We start from the raw sequence: 12,510 nt of genomic DNA on the forward strand, positions 1-12,510 counted from the left end.
TAGAACAAGCAAACAAAAAAATGCTTTCTCATGCTTGAAGAGCTTGCACCCTACAGGCATGACCTACACTGCAGATTTCAGCACAGGGACCAGAGTCTGACTGCAGGTAAATCCACAGTAACCTTTTCAAGTGAGTCTCTGCAGCTTTGTACTTCTGAGTGCCTTCTGTGTGCCAGCACGTTCAGGGATGTAGCTCCCATTGCTGCTGCTGGAGTTGTGTGCAATTCTGTGGAAGGAACAGACTTGTGAAAATGCTCCACTGTGAGACTGAGCTCCTTTATGACCAAAGTAAAAATGCCAGGTGTTCTTCAAAAACTCAAAGCACCAGTTTCAGACTGATTACAGTAAACCTTCTGAAAAGGCTAAAAGTTAACCAACTTTGGTGTGAGAACTCCAGGCTGTCAGACCTGACTGTGGTCCTCACTGAGTAAATCATGGCCAGGAATAAGCCACTGAGCAGAACTCAGCCATCTGCTTCTTGCAGTGCATGGTACCTGCACTGTGACAGCATGAAAAGAAAGCCAGATCCTCACCCAGTGTGAAACAGCCTTTGAAAGCATCCCTCCACTAGATAGTGATTTAACACATATTCAACATCAAATTCCTTCAAAAATACCTAACAGTTCTAGGTTTTAATTGGCTTTTATCACTGAAACTGTCACAGTGTAATGTGAAATCCAAACCTAGCTCACTGACTGCTGCTGGTCCCCAAACCTGTCCCCAGTCAAGTGTTTTGTTTGTCCTCAGCCCCTTCTAAAAGGGGATCCATCTCACTGAATTAGAAGGGCCTTGGGGACTTGCATAACCTGAAAATGGGTCAGGGCTCTGAGCAGTGCAACGGTTCCCTGTCCTCGGCCACTGCCTGCATGGCACAGGTGTGGGGGGAGGACACTGCCCTGCCAAAAACCAGCAAGGAGCTGATGAAGCAGAGCTGGGAGCTCAGCAGTGGCTGACCTTGCATCAATATCACTGCTACCATATAGAGAACAGTCCTGCTTAAGGGAAAATGTGAGTTCAAAGAGAGACGTACAGCTAATTATTTCTATTGGCTTTACAGCAGCACTCACAATCTTCATGCTTAATATGCCAAGCGGCACACACACTTGTCAGGATCACTTCTCTTCCAGAGCACTGACAGAACAAGCACAAAAGCAGATAAAACAGATGGAAAAGCCCAAATACCAGTGAGCTCCTGTGGGTCATCATCTTGCTGCTGTAAGACATGACAGCAGAGAAGTGACCTGAGGTCACACGAGGAGCAGGACACTGCCCCGGTCTCTGCAGGAATGTCTGAGCAGTCCTTGAGCAGACACAGAAAGATACATGACAAGGCTGCATGAAAAGCAGGAATTCCTGTCAGGAGTTCTGCAGCTCCTCCACAATAACAGTTTCTGTCTCCTGTCTGCACACTGTTAATTCCAAAAATAATCAATGCCATTTTCCACAGCCTCACACATGTCTTCTTTCTCCAGCAGGCAAGGAAGAGATCTGTGGTTTCCCAAAACCCTTTCCAAAGGCTGAGTGCAGCGGAGGAATTACCCTTCTCAGGCAAAGTTGCAAAACCCACATTCAGTAGCCCATAGCTGTCCCATTACAGATAATCCATTTATATGATGGTGAAAAATAAACCTAATGAAGTAACATGATTGTTTGACTGTGAAAGTGTAATCAACAATAAAATTCTAAATCTATTTTACAATGGCTTGTGGACACAACTCCTCAGAGCCAGCCAGGGGATCTGCAGACACTGTTTCATACAGACTCTGAAGACAACCTAACACACACCTACAAAAAAATACTGATCGTAAGAAAAACAATTTTGTTAAAAAGCTTTCCTCATTCTATGCAAACGTTAATGATACTGCAATTTGTAGCCCAAGGACACACTTCTTCAATGGTATTTACCCTGAGCTCTAATTGCCTTTGAAAAACAATGCTCCATAAAAAATGATTCCTTAAAGTCTGTAAGCCATCTAAGATACCAGCAGTAAAAACTGGTATAAAGTTCTAATGGTTATAATTAAATTTTACATCTCTACAGTTTATTTCATATTGGTATAATTTGGAATAGCTGTATTAGTCTTGCATTTAGGAACAAAAAAGCCTTTGTTATGATCATACTGAATTTAGGAGTTGTAAAACTAACATCACCCTTCTCACAATTAAAAGTCACAGGATATCCAATTAATTATTGAAAATGGATGCACAAAGGAGACAGCTGCTGAGTTTTAGTTCCCTGCCTATTTGCTGAGCATCATTTACATGTTTTATATCAAGCTGCAAAATGCTTTGAACATAAACAGAGGATGCCCAGCTGAGGAGCTGAGTAGTTATATGGCAGTATCTCTCAGGCTTTACAAGCCACCTCACCGAAGACAGAATTGCTGCCATCACACAAGGAATGCATGCTGAGGGAGCTTGGAATTTCTTCTACAGGAAAAATCCTTCACCTCCCAATTCAGAACCTGGGCAACATGGATTCAGCACCATTTGACTAGACAGGGCCACAATTTGTGTCTGTGAAAAAAAGCAGTTCCCACCAGGGGGCCAGCAGCCCTTTACTGCTCCTCTGCAGGTCAGAAGCCAAAGCCTTTCCTTAGTCCTGTTTCTGGCGAAGGCTTCCTCTAGATCTAGCCTTCCTAGCCTGCCTCTGGATCAAAACCCACACTCAGAGAACACCTCTGCAATAAGAAAAATTTCTTTCTCTCAAGTGTCTGTTCAACTCTATCCATCATACTTATATCAGACTTAGTGAGAGAAAGAAAAAAGCAGCAAAGCTTAATCAGGAATATGGAAATACTTTCAAATCAGCCATTTGTATTATCACCTCTCATTTGAAGTCACACATGATAGCAAATTACCTTCAATGGTAAAACTTGCATGCTCTATGTAAGACCTTTTTGCCCGAAGAAACACTGCAGTTTGTACACAAATGCTCCTTGCTTGTTACTTCCTGCAAGATCCTACTGTTCTTTTTAAAATTGAAAAATTAAATATGATGTTGTATTATAAACAATCTGAAAGTCTCTGGTGGGCTTATGTAGGATTTTACATTTTAAAAAAAACTGCAATAAAACAAACAGGCTTTGAAAGAAACCCCTCCAGATATTATGATTTCTATTTTAGTTCTGTATATCCAGCTACAAATCAAAATGCAACTTGCAATTTTGTTACAGTCTGAAAAGACTCAATATTTATCTGCTAAGGCATTTATACTCCAAGAAATTATCTGACAAAATGTTTTTTTCTATAAATCTAATATTCAGAATTTTTTTCTCATTATGCTTCTTTGTCATTATATTTTTTTTCAGATAATATAATCTTCCTTTGATGTGTTTTGTTATGATGCAGCATTGCCTCAACCTTGGCAGTGTTCAAATCCTGAAGAAGGCCTTGAGTAATCTGGTTTAGGGGGAGGTATCCCTGTCCATGGCAGGGGGTTTTGGGACTGGATGATCTTTAAGGTCCATTCCAGCCCCTTAACACTCTGTGATTTCATGAACACAGCACATGAGCTGTCCATACTTTAAAGTAAAATCGACAGCTCACCAAAACTCTAAACTAAAAACATATCAAGATTTAAAATAAAAATAGTGAAAAAATATGTTAAAAATATTACGATTTATCTCTATTGCAAAGGAATAGTATATTTCCCCATTGTTATATGGATTATAACAAACAAGCTTCAGAAAAATGCCATATTTTACTGATTTTTTGTGCATCATATCCACTGACTTACACTAGTTTTTCATATTTCACTATAGAAGGTTACTGAATATAAGAAGCTGCCAAAAATATCCCAGATCAACAGAGAGCTGATAAAACTCTCAAAACAATTACCCTATTTTTTTTTAATATATCCACTGGGTATTTTATAATACAAGTCAATGGGACTCTTGCCAGCCAATACTTGCACACATGCTCTGACCTTCTGTTTCACTTGTTTTGCCCTTCTTTTGCAACACTCTAACCAGGATTGAACCATCACAGTTTTTTTGTTGTTATTCAGCCAGGGCTGAAAGAAGTGGCTTGCCAGAAAAACTCTCTTGTACATACCTGGCCAGGAAATCAGCCCATGCTATTTAAAGGCTGAATGAAAGGTATCAGATTCTATTAAAGGCTTAAGAGCTTTTAATGACTCTTTACAAAGTTACAGAATTTATTTTGTTCTGAAGGACTAGCTGCTGAAATTATCTGTTGAAACTTTAATGGGATAGAAAATTCCTACATTTGTCATAAATATGCACGCTGTCAAACCCATGAGGCAAAACCTAGATTTTTTTTTATTCTGACAAAAAAGCCAAGGCTATGAAAAGATTTTAAATTTATTTCCCTCTCTCTCTAAAAAGGAAGCAAGCAATCAACTGGGAAAATGAATAGATTCATCCCAAAGTTAACACAGGGAGAGCCAGGAAATAATGTAACTGTATGGCTACATTTCCCATAGAAACAGAACTGGGCCAAACTGCAAAAATGCAATAAGTACATCTTAAATACAGTACTTAGTACAAAATACTACATTCCAGGATGGTTAACACACAATAGTTATGCTTCTCTTAATAAATCATTAAAAGTTCCAGCAATTTCCCTGCAGCCATGTAAGTGTTTGATTTGGTTTAATGCAATGTGACAATGCTAACAGCTTTCCCAAGGATCTTATTTAAGCCTGCAATAAACAATAAGGGAAGAATAAGGTGGCTAGCAGGGCAAAGTCAAATCTCTTTGCAGTATTCAAATCCTGAGGGGAGGGAGAGATTTTCTTCTTTGTCCTCTTCCAGAATGCACTATCAGATTAGAGACCAAGATTTCAGCCTCTTTTCTAGATCAAAAGTAATTTAACCTCAAATATCTATAATTCCCTGTTTGTTGCTTTCAAGTTCTATTAGAATGTTATGCATATTGCTTGTTTTTCTTCTTTCCTGATTTTTGTATTTCATATAAATTGCTAACTCCCACACTCAAAAAAAAAAATATTACCACTAGTTCATGTATTGCAGACCACCAAGAACTTGACCTACAACACAGTTTAAGGTCTTGCATTTTAGTAAACATTTAAAGGAATGCACACTGGCAGAGCCAGCTCCACAAAGTTTGCCACCATGATAGAAAAATATTCCTTAAAAAAAAAAAAAAAATATTCTTTACTAACTAGGTGAATTGGCAGCTATCAGGCACCCCTGTGACTGATTTCTGGAGATTTTCTACAGGTCTGGATGCTCAGAAGAAAAAGCAGAGCCCCACACTGAGGAACTAAACTAAGATGCACGCTTTCAAATTCAGGTCTAAACAAAAGACTAAAGAAACACAGCACTTGTCTCTTGGGTACAAAATCATCTGCAAATGAAAATGGTAATATATACCTAAATAGATATTGTCTCCTAAAATACCCGTATAACAATAAAGAAAAAACCAAACTATGAAAGTGTACTGGTACTTGGACCTCTTCTTTGAATCCAACTTACATAGCTCATTCTATCCTAATGCTTTGGAGAAAAGACAAATCCTTCATTTTAGAGGTTAAACACTCAAGGACAGCAGGAACTCTGGGGTCACCTCACTACGTTGTGTTTTCAAAGGAAACAAAAATTCTCTTGCTCCAATGTACTTTAAAGAAAAAAGATTTATTCTACCCTCCAAAATAAATAGAGGGTCTACTACAAAGTGCAGATGTTTCAGTCACACAAATACAGAGCACTCTGGCTCACCTCCAGCAAATCATTGCAGTTCATCCTCAGTAGGTGCTGAAGTGCTTTTCTGGATGGAGCCCTGAGTGCTCAGCACCTCACATGTCAAGCTCAGAGGGTCATCACCTTCACAAGAAGCATTTTGTAACTTTTTTTCAGCTAACAGTGGCACAGATTTCCCCAAAGCATTTGGTAAAATGGTAGAAAAGATTTCTGACAGCAGCAGCAGGAACTGGGTTTTTTTTTTTTTGAAAAATTAATCAAGCAGCTGAATTGGGTTGTACTGCTATTTAATCAATATTATGGTGTGCAAGAAGCTGTGCCCTGGAAGTCAAATACTTGTTATTGCTCCCATGGCAGCATAAGTGCTATAAAATATCTCTGAATTTAACAATGCATGTACACAGGTATTTAAGAAAGTGCAGCTTTCTCTTTTGGTAATGGTTCATACATAATTATAAAACATAATAACATTTTGGAATTTATGTGAGACATGAACACATTAAAAATTATAATCACATTGAGGATACAAAATTCAAGCAGCATTCTGTCAATACTCACGGCAGAGTACACTTCTATAGAAATTCATGGAAACAAAGAAGTACTGCATAAAATTGGATGATTCACCCATAATTCATTACCTACAACAAGCAGCTGAACCAGAACTCCAGAAAACTACATCCATGGCCAGAGGAATTCACATCCTAATGTTTCACTGAAGATGTCTATGCTCAGATATTTAAAGCAGAAACATAAAGAACATGTAGGACATGCTTGTACTTCAAAGACACCTCATGACTATGCTTACACTATCAACTTCCTCAGGGATTTCTGATGGGACAAATCTTGTCCCTGCAGCCAACAAAATTAAAATACCAAAAATATCAATCTCAAGGGTCTGTTTCCCTAGAAGGAAAACATACTTTTTCTACCAAGAGATCTCTGAATCATACAAACAAAGTTAAAAAAATGCATGAGAGTACTGCCACAGTGTTTATATTCACAAAGAACATTCCTGTCTCACTAATATTTATGAACCCACTACTTCATTACTTGTAACTTCTCAGGCAAACAGGAGCAACAAGAAGATTATTTTTAGGAAGAAGGTGAACTGAGTTACACAGGGATATGCCCCCTAGAGAAGAACAGAGGAGAAAGGTGTTTATGAAGCAGTTTGCCTGGGAAGGGGGATCCAAGGGTGCCCCCAAACACCTCTTTCGCACATGGAGCTGTTCTGGGAGCTGCCACTGGAACACAAGCTCAGAACTGACCACATCACTGTTGAAAGGTCCCATGCAAATCTATGTCAAGCACTATTATCCAATCTACTTCCTAACATGGAGCACACTCTTCAGAGCTGAGCATGACCCAAAGTGTAGAGAAGCCCAGCCAGGCAATCAGCTGAGCCCTCTAGAGTCACCCCTCCAGCTGCCAGCATCAACAGGAACAGATCCAGTCCATCAGAACTCCCCATGAGCTCCTGCAGAGAGAAGTGCCCATGAGCACAGGGAGGGGCAACCTGCAGCTCCCAGGAGGAATCCATGAACAGCCTCAGCTCTCAAGTGGCAGCAGCACAGCTCTGGCCAAGGCCCAATTCTGCAGCTCAGTTCTGCTCAGAAAGGAAGCTGCAATAGTGCAATCCATGTGTTCTGGGATTGAGAAAGCCCTGACAAGCCCTGGTACATCTAGGGAGACTGAGCAATGACAGCACTCCCCACTGATGGAGGAGTTTCAGTAGGCATTCCAGATACACCTCACAATCCAAGATGTCTTTCAGCAAAATCCCCCCAACAACCCACTTTGCCACTGATTGTGTGAGATACTCACAACCTATGCAGACAAGAATTTCTGCTGCTTTCAACTCTTTTATAAACAGTTGTGCTGTACCATGTAGTGTGGACTCTCCTAACTTAGATCAACTTCTGTAAATAAGGACTGCAGAGGACACCTGGGTACATGTCCATGTATTTAATCAACTTTACAGCCTTTGCTTGGGAAACCCAATCAAAGAAAAAGGAAAAGGCACAGAGACCAAGAACATGGCAAACAAGGTTACTGGTTGAGGAATGTGTCTTTTCTTGAGGAAGGACTTACACAATCCAAAAAAAAAGATGGAAAAAACCAGTTTAGAGTGTTATTAGTCAAACAGCCTGATTTCACGTAGTCTAAACAAAAGATTCTGCCATGTGGGAGGATTATCACAACAGAAATTTTTCAAAAGAGAAGGGCAGCCATTTTACCCAAGCTAAGGAGGGCTTTACACAAAGATCTGCCGCACAATGTCTGTGATGTGGGTGTCTGACCAGAGCTCCCAGTTCCCAGCATCTCTGCAATTCTTTCTGCTGACAGGAACTCCAGGATGTGTTAAATAGTTTTTGATTCCTGCTTTTTCAAGACAAAGAAAGAAAACAAAAAGGAAACAGACCTGAGTATATTAAAGGCCTTGACAGATTGAAAAATTCTGTTCATGTGCTTTAGAAACTCATCATCTCTCAAGAAAGCAGCAAAAGATATAGTAACACCTCTTGGTCTCAGTCTACAATTGATTAGGTAAGACAAAGTACCTGGCATTAAACAACTAAGTCATCTGCAAAAACAGGCCAATATGCCAGACATGGTCCTGCATTTCATTAAAGTTAAGTAACAACTAGTAAAAGATTTATTAATCAGTCTGATATTTGGTATATCTGTTTAAAAAAATAATTAATCTCATTTCTTTGACAGTGATACTGAGAATTTACCACATATGATTCCTGTGCTCTTCCTAGTGTATTTCTTGTATGTAATTTTTGCAAGAATTAAGCACAAAATTACATATGGCTTGGTTTGGGTGTTTTTTAAAAATTAATTTAGTAACAGAAACATCAGACATTGAATTCTAGCTCTGATATAGCTTGAAGTTGTTCTACAAGTAAGCCTATGCCACAAAGAGAATTTTAAGTAGGGTCAGGAATGCTGGGCACTTGATGTTCCTTAGTCAACACTCAAAATCCTGTACCCAGCTGATCCAGTCTGCACACAATCATGCAGCCTTTTAAATTAACTTTATTAACCAAATCCAGCCAAAGTATGTGTAAATATAGACTGTGTAATCTGGACTTACAAAGAAGTCTGCACATTGAGAAGGGTGCTGTCTCTTGCTCTAAGCAAGCATGTCCTTTGAAAGGTCTTAGCATATTTCAGAATATTTTATCCTCAGCATGTAATGGACAGCTTTACCCTTTCTGTGACACTCCAAAGGTCTCAAGTGCCTCATTAAAAGCAAGCCCCTGCTACTTGTGCTGCTTTTCCACATGTCTGGATTCCAGACTTTCTGCTCTCAGCAAGAGATACTCTTTAGCCATTTGGATGCTTCAGGAAACATGGGGAACAAATTCATACAGGCTGAAACCACACATCCAAGCTCCTAATACAACATTAATGTAGGGGAGGAACTACAAGAATAAATGCTTGAATTTGGGTTAAACTGACTTGTCCTTGGCCACACAGTAAACTGCTAAGTCTGAAATGAGAATGCCAGAGTCCCAGATCTTCACTATCTGCCCTGAGGAATGCAGCCTTAAATAAAATATTCTATCTGCATTTCTGAGCAGGCAAACCAAGGTGAAGTTATGTTTATGGGACACAAATTGTAAGTTGCACAATTTATTTATATGGGAATACAATTTATTTATTTATTTATTGTGAAAATGTAATTCTAGATTTTATTGCAAAAATTAAGAGATGAATGCACAATCTATGCAAGAGAGATTTTACTGTATACAGTATGTAGAAAAGTGTTTATATCTATTTTCCATGTCAAAATAGGTATGATAAATGGTTTCAAGTTTTCAGATTTTGAGTGATAACACTTAAATTCTGCAAAATGATGCGTCAAAGGACATTCTTTTCCACGCAGGTCAGAAGGCTCAAGGATTAACCACTTTTTCTTTTGCTTCAACAAATACAGGCAAGTAATGAAAAACAAGAATAAAACAAAAAAATTACAGGAAGAGAAGATACAAGCATAGCAGTATTTGTGAAATAACTCAGTGGCTGGAATGCTATTTCCACTTTAATTTTTTATGATTTTTCTTCAAAATAATAGAATTAATCAACAGCTTTTATACACACCCACACGTGCATATACATACTCCCACATTCCCTTAAGTAAGCCAAGAGGTATTAGAGACCTGGATGCTTTTGAACACCTCACCAAGTGCTTATCTAAATCTCTAGGCATGTAAATACTTCCTAAGAGTCTAACCCAAGAGACTCATCAGAGAAGCACATAGGACTCAACACTGCCAAGATATGAGCTCTGTTTCATTTCAGATTCTAGTCACAAACAGCTGAGAGCAGCTAAACTACTACTACTGCATTACTATTACTCAATGTCTTCTTTTGAAGAAATATTTTGTCCTCGAGTTTCATCTGGCACAGCAGAGCAAAGGCTTCTGTTATTTACATTCAAAAGTAATTGCTGGATAGGTTGTGGGTATTTTCTTAATCAATCTATACATCCAAATCTTAGAGCCATCAGTATGCCAGTCTGCAGTTATCACAAAGAGAACACTACAGAAATTGCCAATATTCAAACTATTGCTTGGCTATGGAGTTACGTGTACATGTTTGGACCCATCACTTCCTTGCAAACTACAATGTGTACGGCAAGATCCACAGCACTGTGGCCTAACACATTTCAAATGGGATTAAGAATTCTGAATTCTGAAAAATACATTTTTCACAAAAATAATCTAGATGATTAAAAAGTACACAAGAAGTTGAATACTCTAGAAAGAAGGCAGACTTGCAAAACAAAGCTCAGACTGATGGCTCCTGGCTTTGCAAAACTCTGCCAGTATAAATGAAAATCTAACTTTTGCATGATTATTTGCAAAGCAATGGCAATCCTACCTACTCAAAAGGCACATGTAATAATATTAAACTATACACAGAAGTTCAATTTTTACAGCATTCTTTTTTTCTGCAATGAATGCATTGATTTCTTCCAGGAGTCCACTCTATGCCTCCTTTTCTTACTTCTCAAATCCCAGTTTTCTACACTTGCAAAATTAGCTCAAGCTGGCACTTCTCTCACCAGTACGACCAGTGCCAGAGTTTGCAAAAATGAAGTTTTAAACAAAACCATGGCAGATATTATTGCTTTTGGAAGGGTAGCATATTTAATGCTCCATAATAATTTAATTCCAAGTCCTATTTAAAACAGTAGCACTTTAAATTCCTATAAAGAGGTTTTCTACAATTTCTTTTTTAGCCTGAGGATCCCAGTTTCAGAGCCTGTGGGGTTGAAAGTGGGGTGGCCCAAAGCTGTACCAACCATCACAGTTCAGACACTGGAGAAGGGCTGCAGGAATGGAACATGCCTCTGGCAAGAAGGGATGTGGTAATTCAGAGCGTGCCCTATGCAGCCACTACTAGCTGAGTTCCCAGGGTCTCAGTGACAATTTAAACTACTGAAGCTCCTGAGCAAGGTTGAAGTACAAACATTGTTTGTCTCCCTGGGAGAGAGACAGCAAAAGCGATGCTCCTCTGTCCTGTCAAGGTTAAACCAATGCCACAGGTTCAAATACCAAGACAAAGCCTGCTCTTTGTTAGGGTATAATCATCTCTGAGATTGAGAAAGAGAAGAGTTTGGCTTGGTGCTCAAAAACTGAAAGAAGGAGGAGGGAAGGGCAGAGTAAGGAAACCATTTTGCCACTGACACTGTACTAGCCCCAGCTCTGTGCCAGGGCAGTCAGCTCTGTCAGGCATTCACCTCCTGCACTGGGTTCTCCTGGCAGTGCCCTGGCTGTACTCACCTCACCTGCAGCACAGGAGTGCAGAGCTGCCACTCTCACATCTCTTGAGTATTTCTACTAAGCTTTGTAAGTTTTCTCCCTCACAGAGACCTTAAGATAGCTGTGCATCCCGAGGAATGTTGTTTTCTCCTTATTTACTCATCACTGGTACGTTAGCACCTTTCTCTTCTCCTTTCAGTCTCTTTTCACTAGCATTGCTTACATTTAGTTTGTTTTTCTCTGTTGCCTCACCCCTCATTATCACTTACCTCTTTGCCTTAAGTTTCTTTCAGTTTCCATTTTGTTCTAACACTTCTCTCCACCTCTGCTGGATGTATGGCCTGCTCAAAACCTGAGCAAACCTCATACACACAACACTTTTCCCAGAAGGTCTAATCAAGATGTTCATTCCAATTCTCAGCCAAACTCAGAGGTACCAAGAATTGTTCAGCTGTTATTCTATTTTTGTTGCATAAGTGTCAAAAAACATGTTCCCACAGCTAGGAGCAGCGGCTTGATAAATTGTTCAGAGAAATGATACTTAGGCAGGAAATGAAATATTTTAGAATAACCAGTTACTTTGTGCATCTACAGATGATAAAAATTCATTCAATTTTCCATCTTAAATATTCTCTCTCACAAGCCAGCTCCTCTTCCTCTTTTCCCTGCTCTCTCTTCTGTTCCCATCAAGAGATGCATATACTTTTGTTCTCTTCAGTGTTCTGTTCAGGAGTCATTTATTGGTACACTCTCATGTTCTTTTGTCAAAGTACAAGACTGGTTCATCCTGGTAACTTATAATTTCAACTCAAGGTTAAAAGAATGAAGAGTCCTAGGACAGAAATACCATAGAGAACAGTCAAGAGAAGATCATGTACTTGTTGTTATTTTGAGAAACAGAAAATAACAAAAGGAGCAGGAAGAAAACAGCCAGAAAGAGATAAAAACTACCTCTGCTTTCAAGGAGGGTTGCAATAAACCTTTCCTTGAAAACCCACCTTTTATCAGCTTTGCCTCCTATCACATAGATAAGCACCCTTTATGAC

This window comes from Geospiza fortis, unplaced genomic scaffold (genome assembly GCF_000277835.1).
Source record: "Geospiza fortis unplaced genomic scaffold, GeoFor_1.0 scaffold171, whole genome shotgun sequence".
NCBI classification, from domain to species: domain Eukaryota; kingdom Metazoa; phylum Chordata; class Aves; order Passeriformes; family Thraupidae; genus Geospiza; species Geospiza fortis.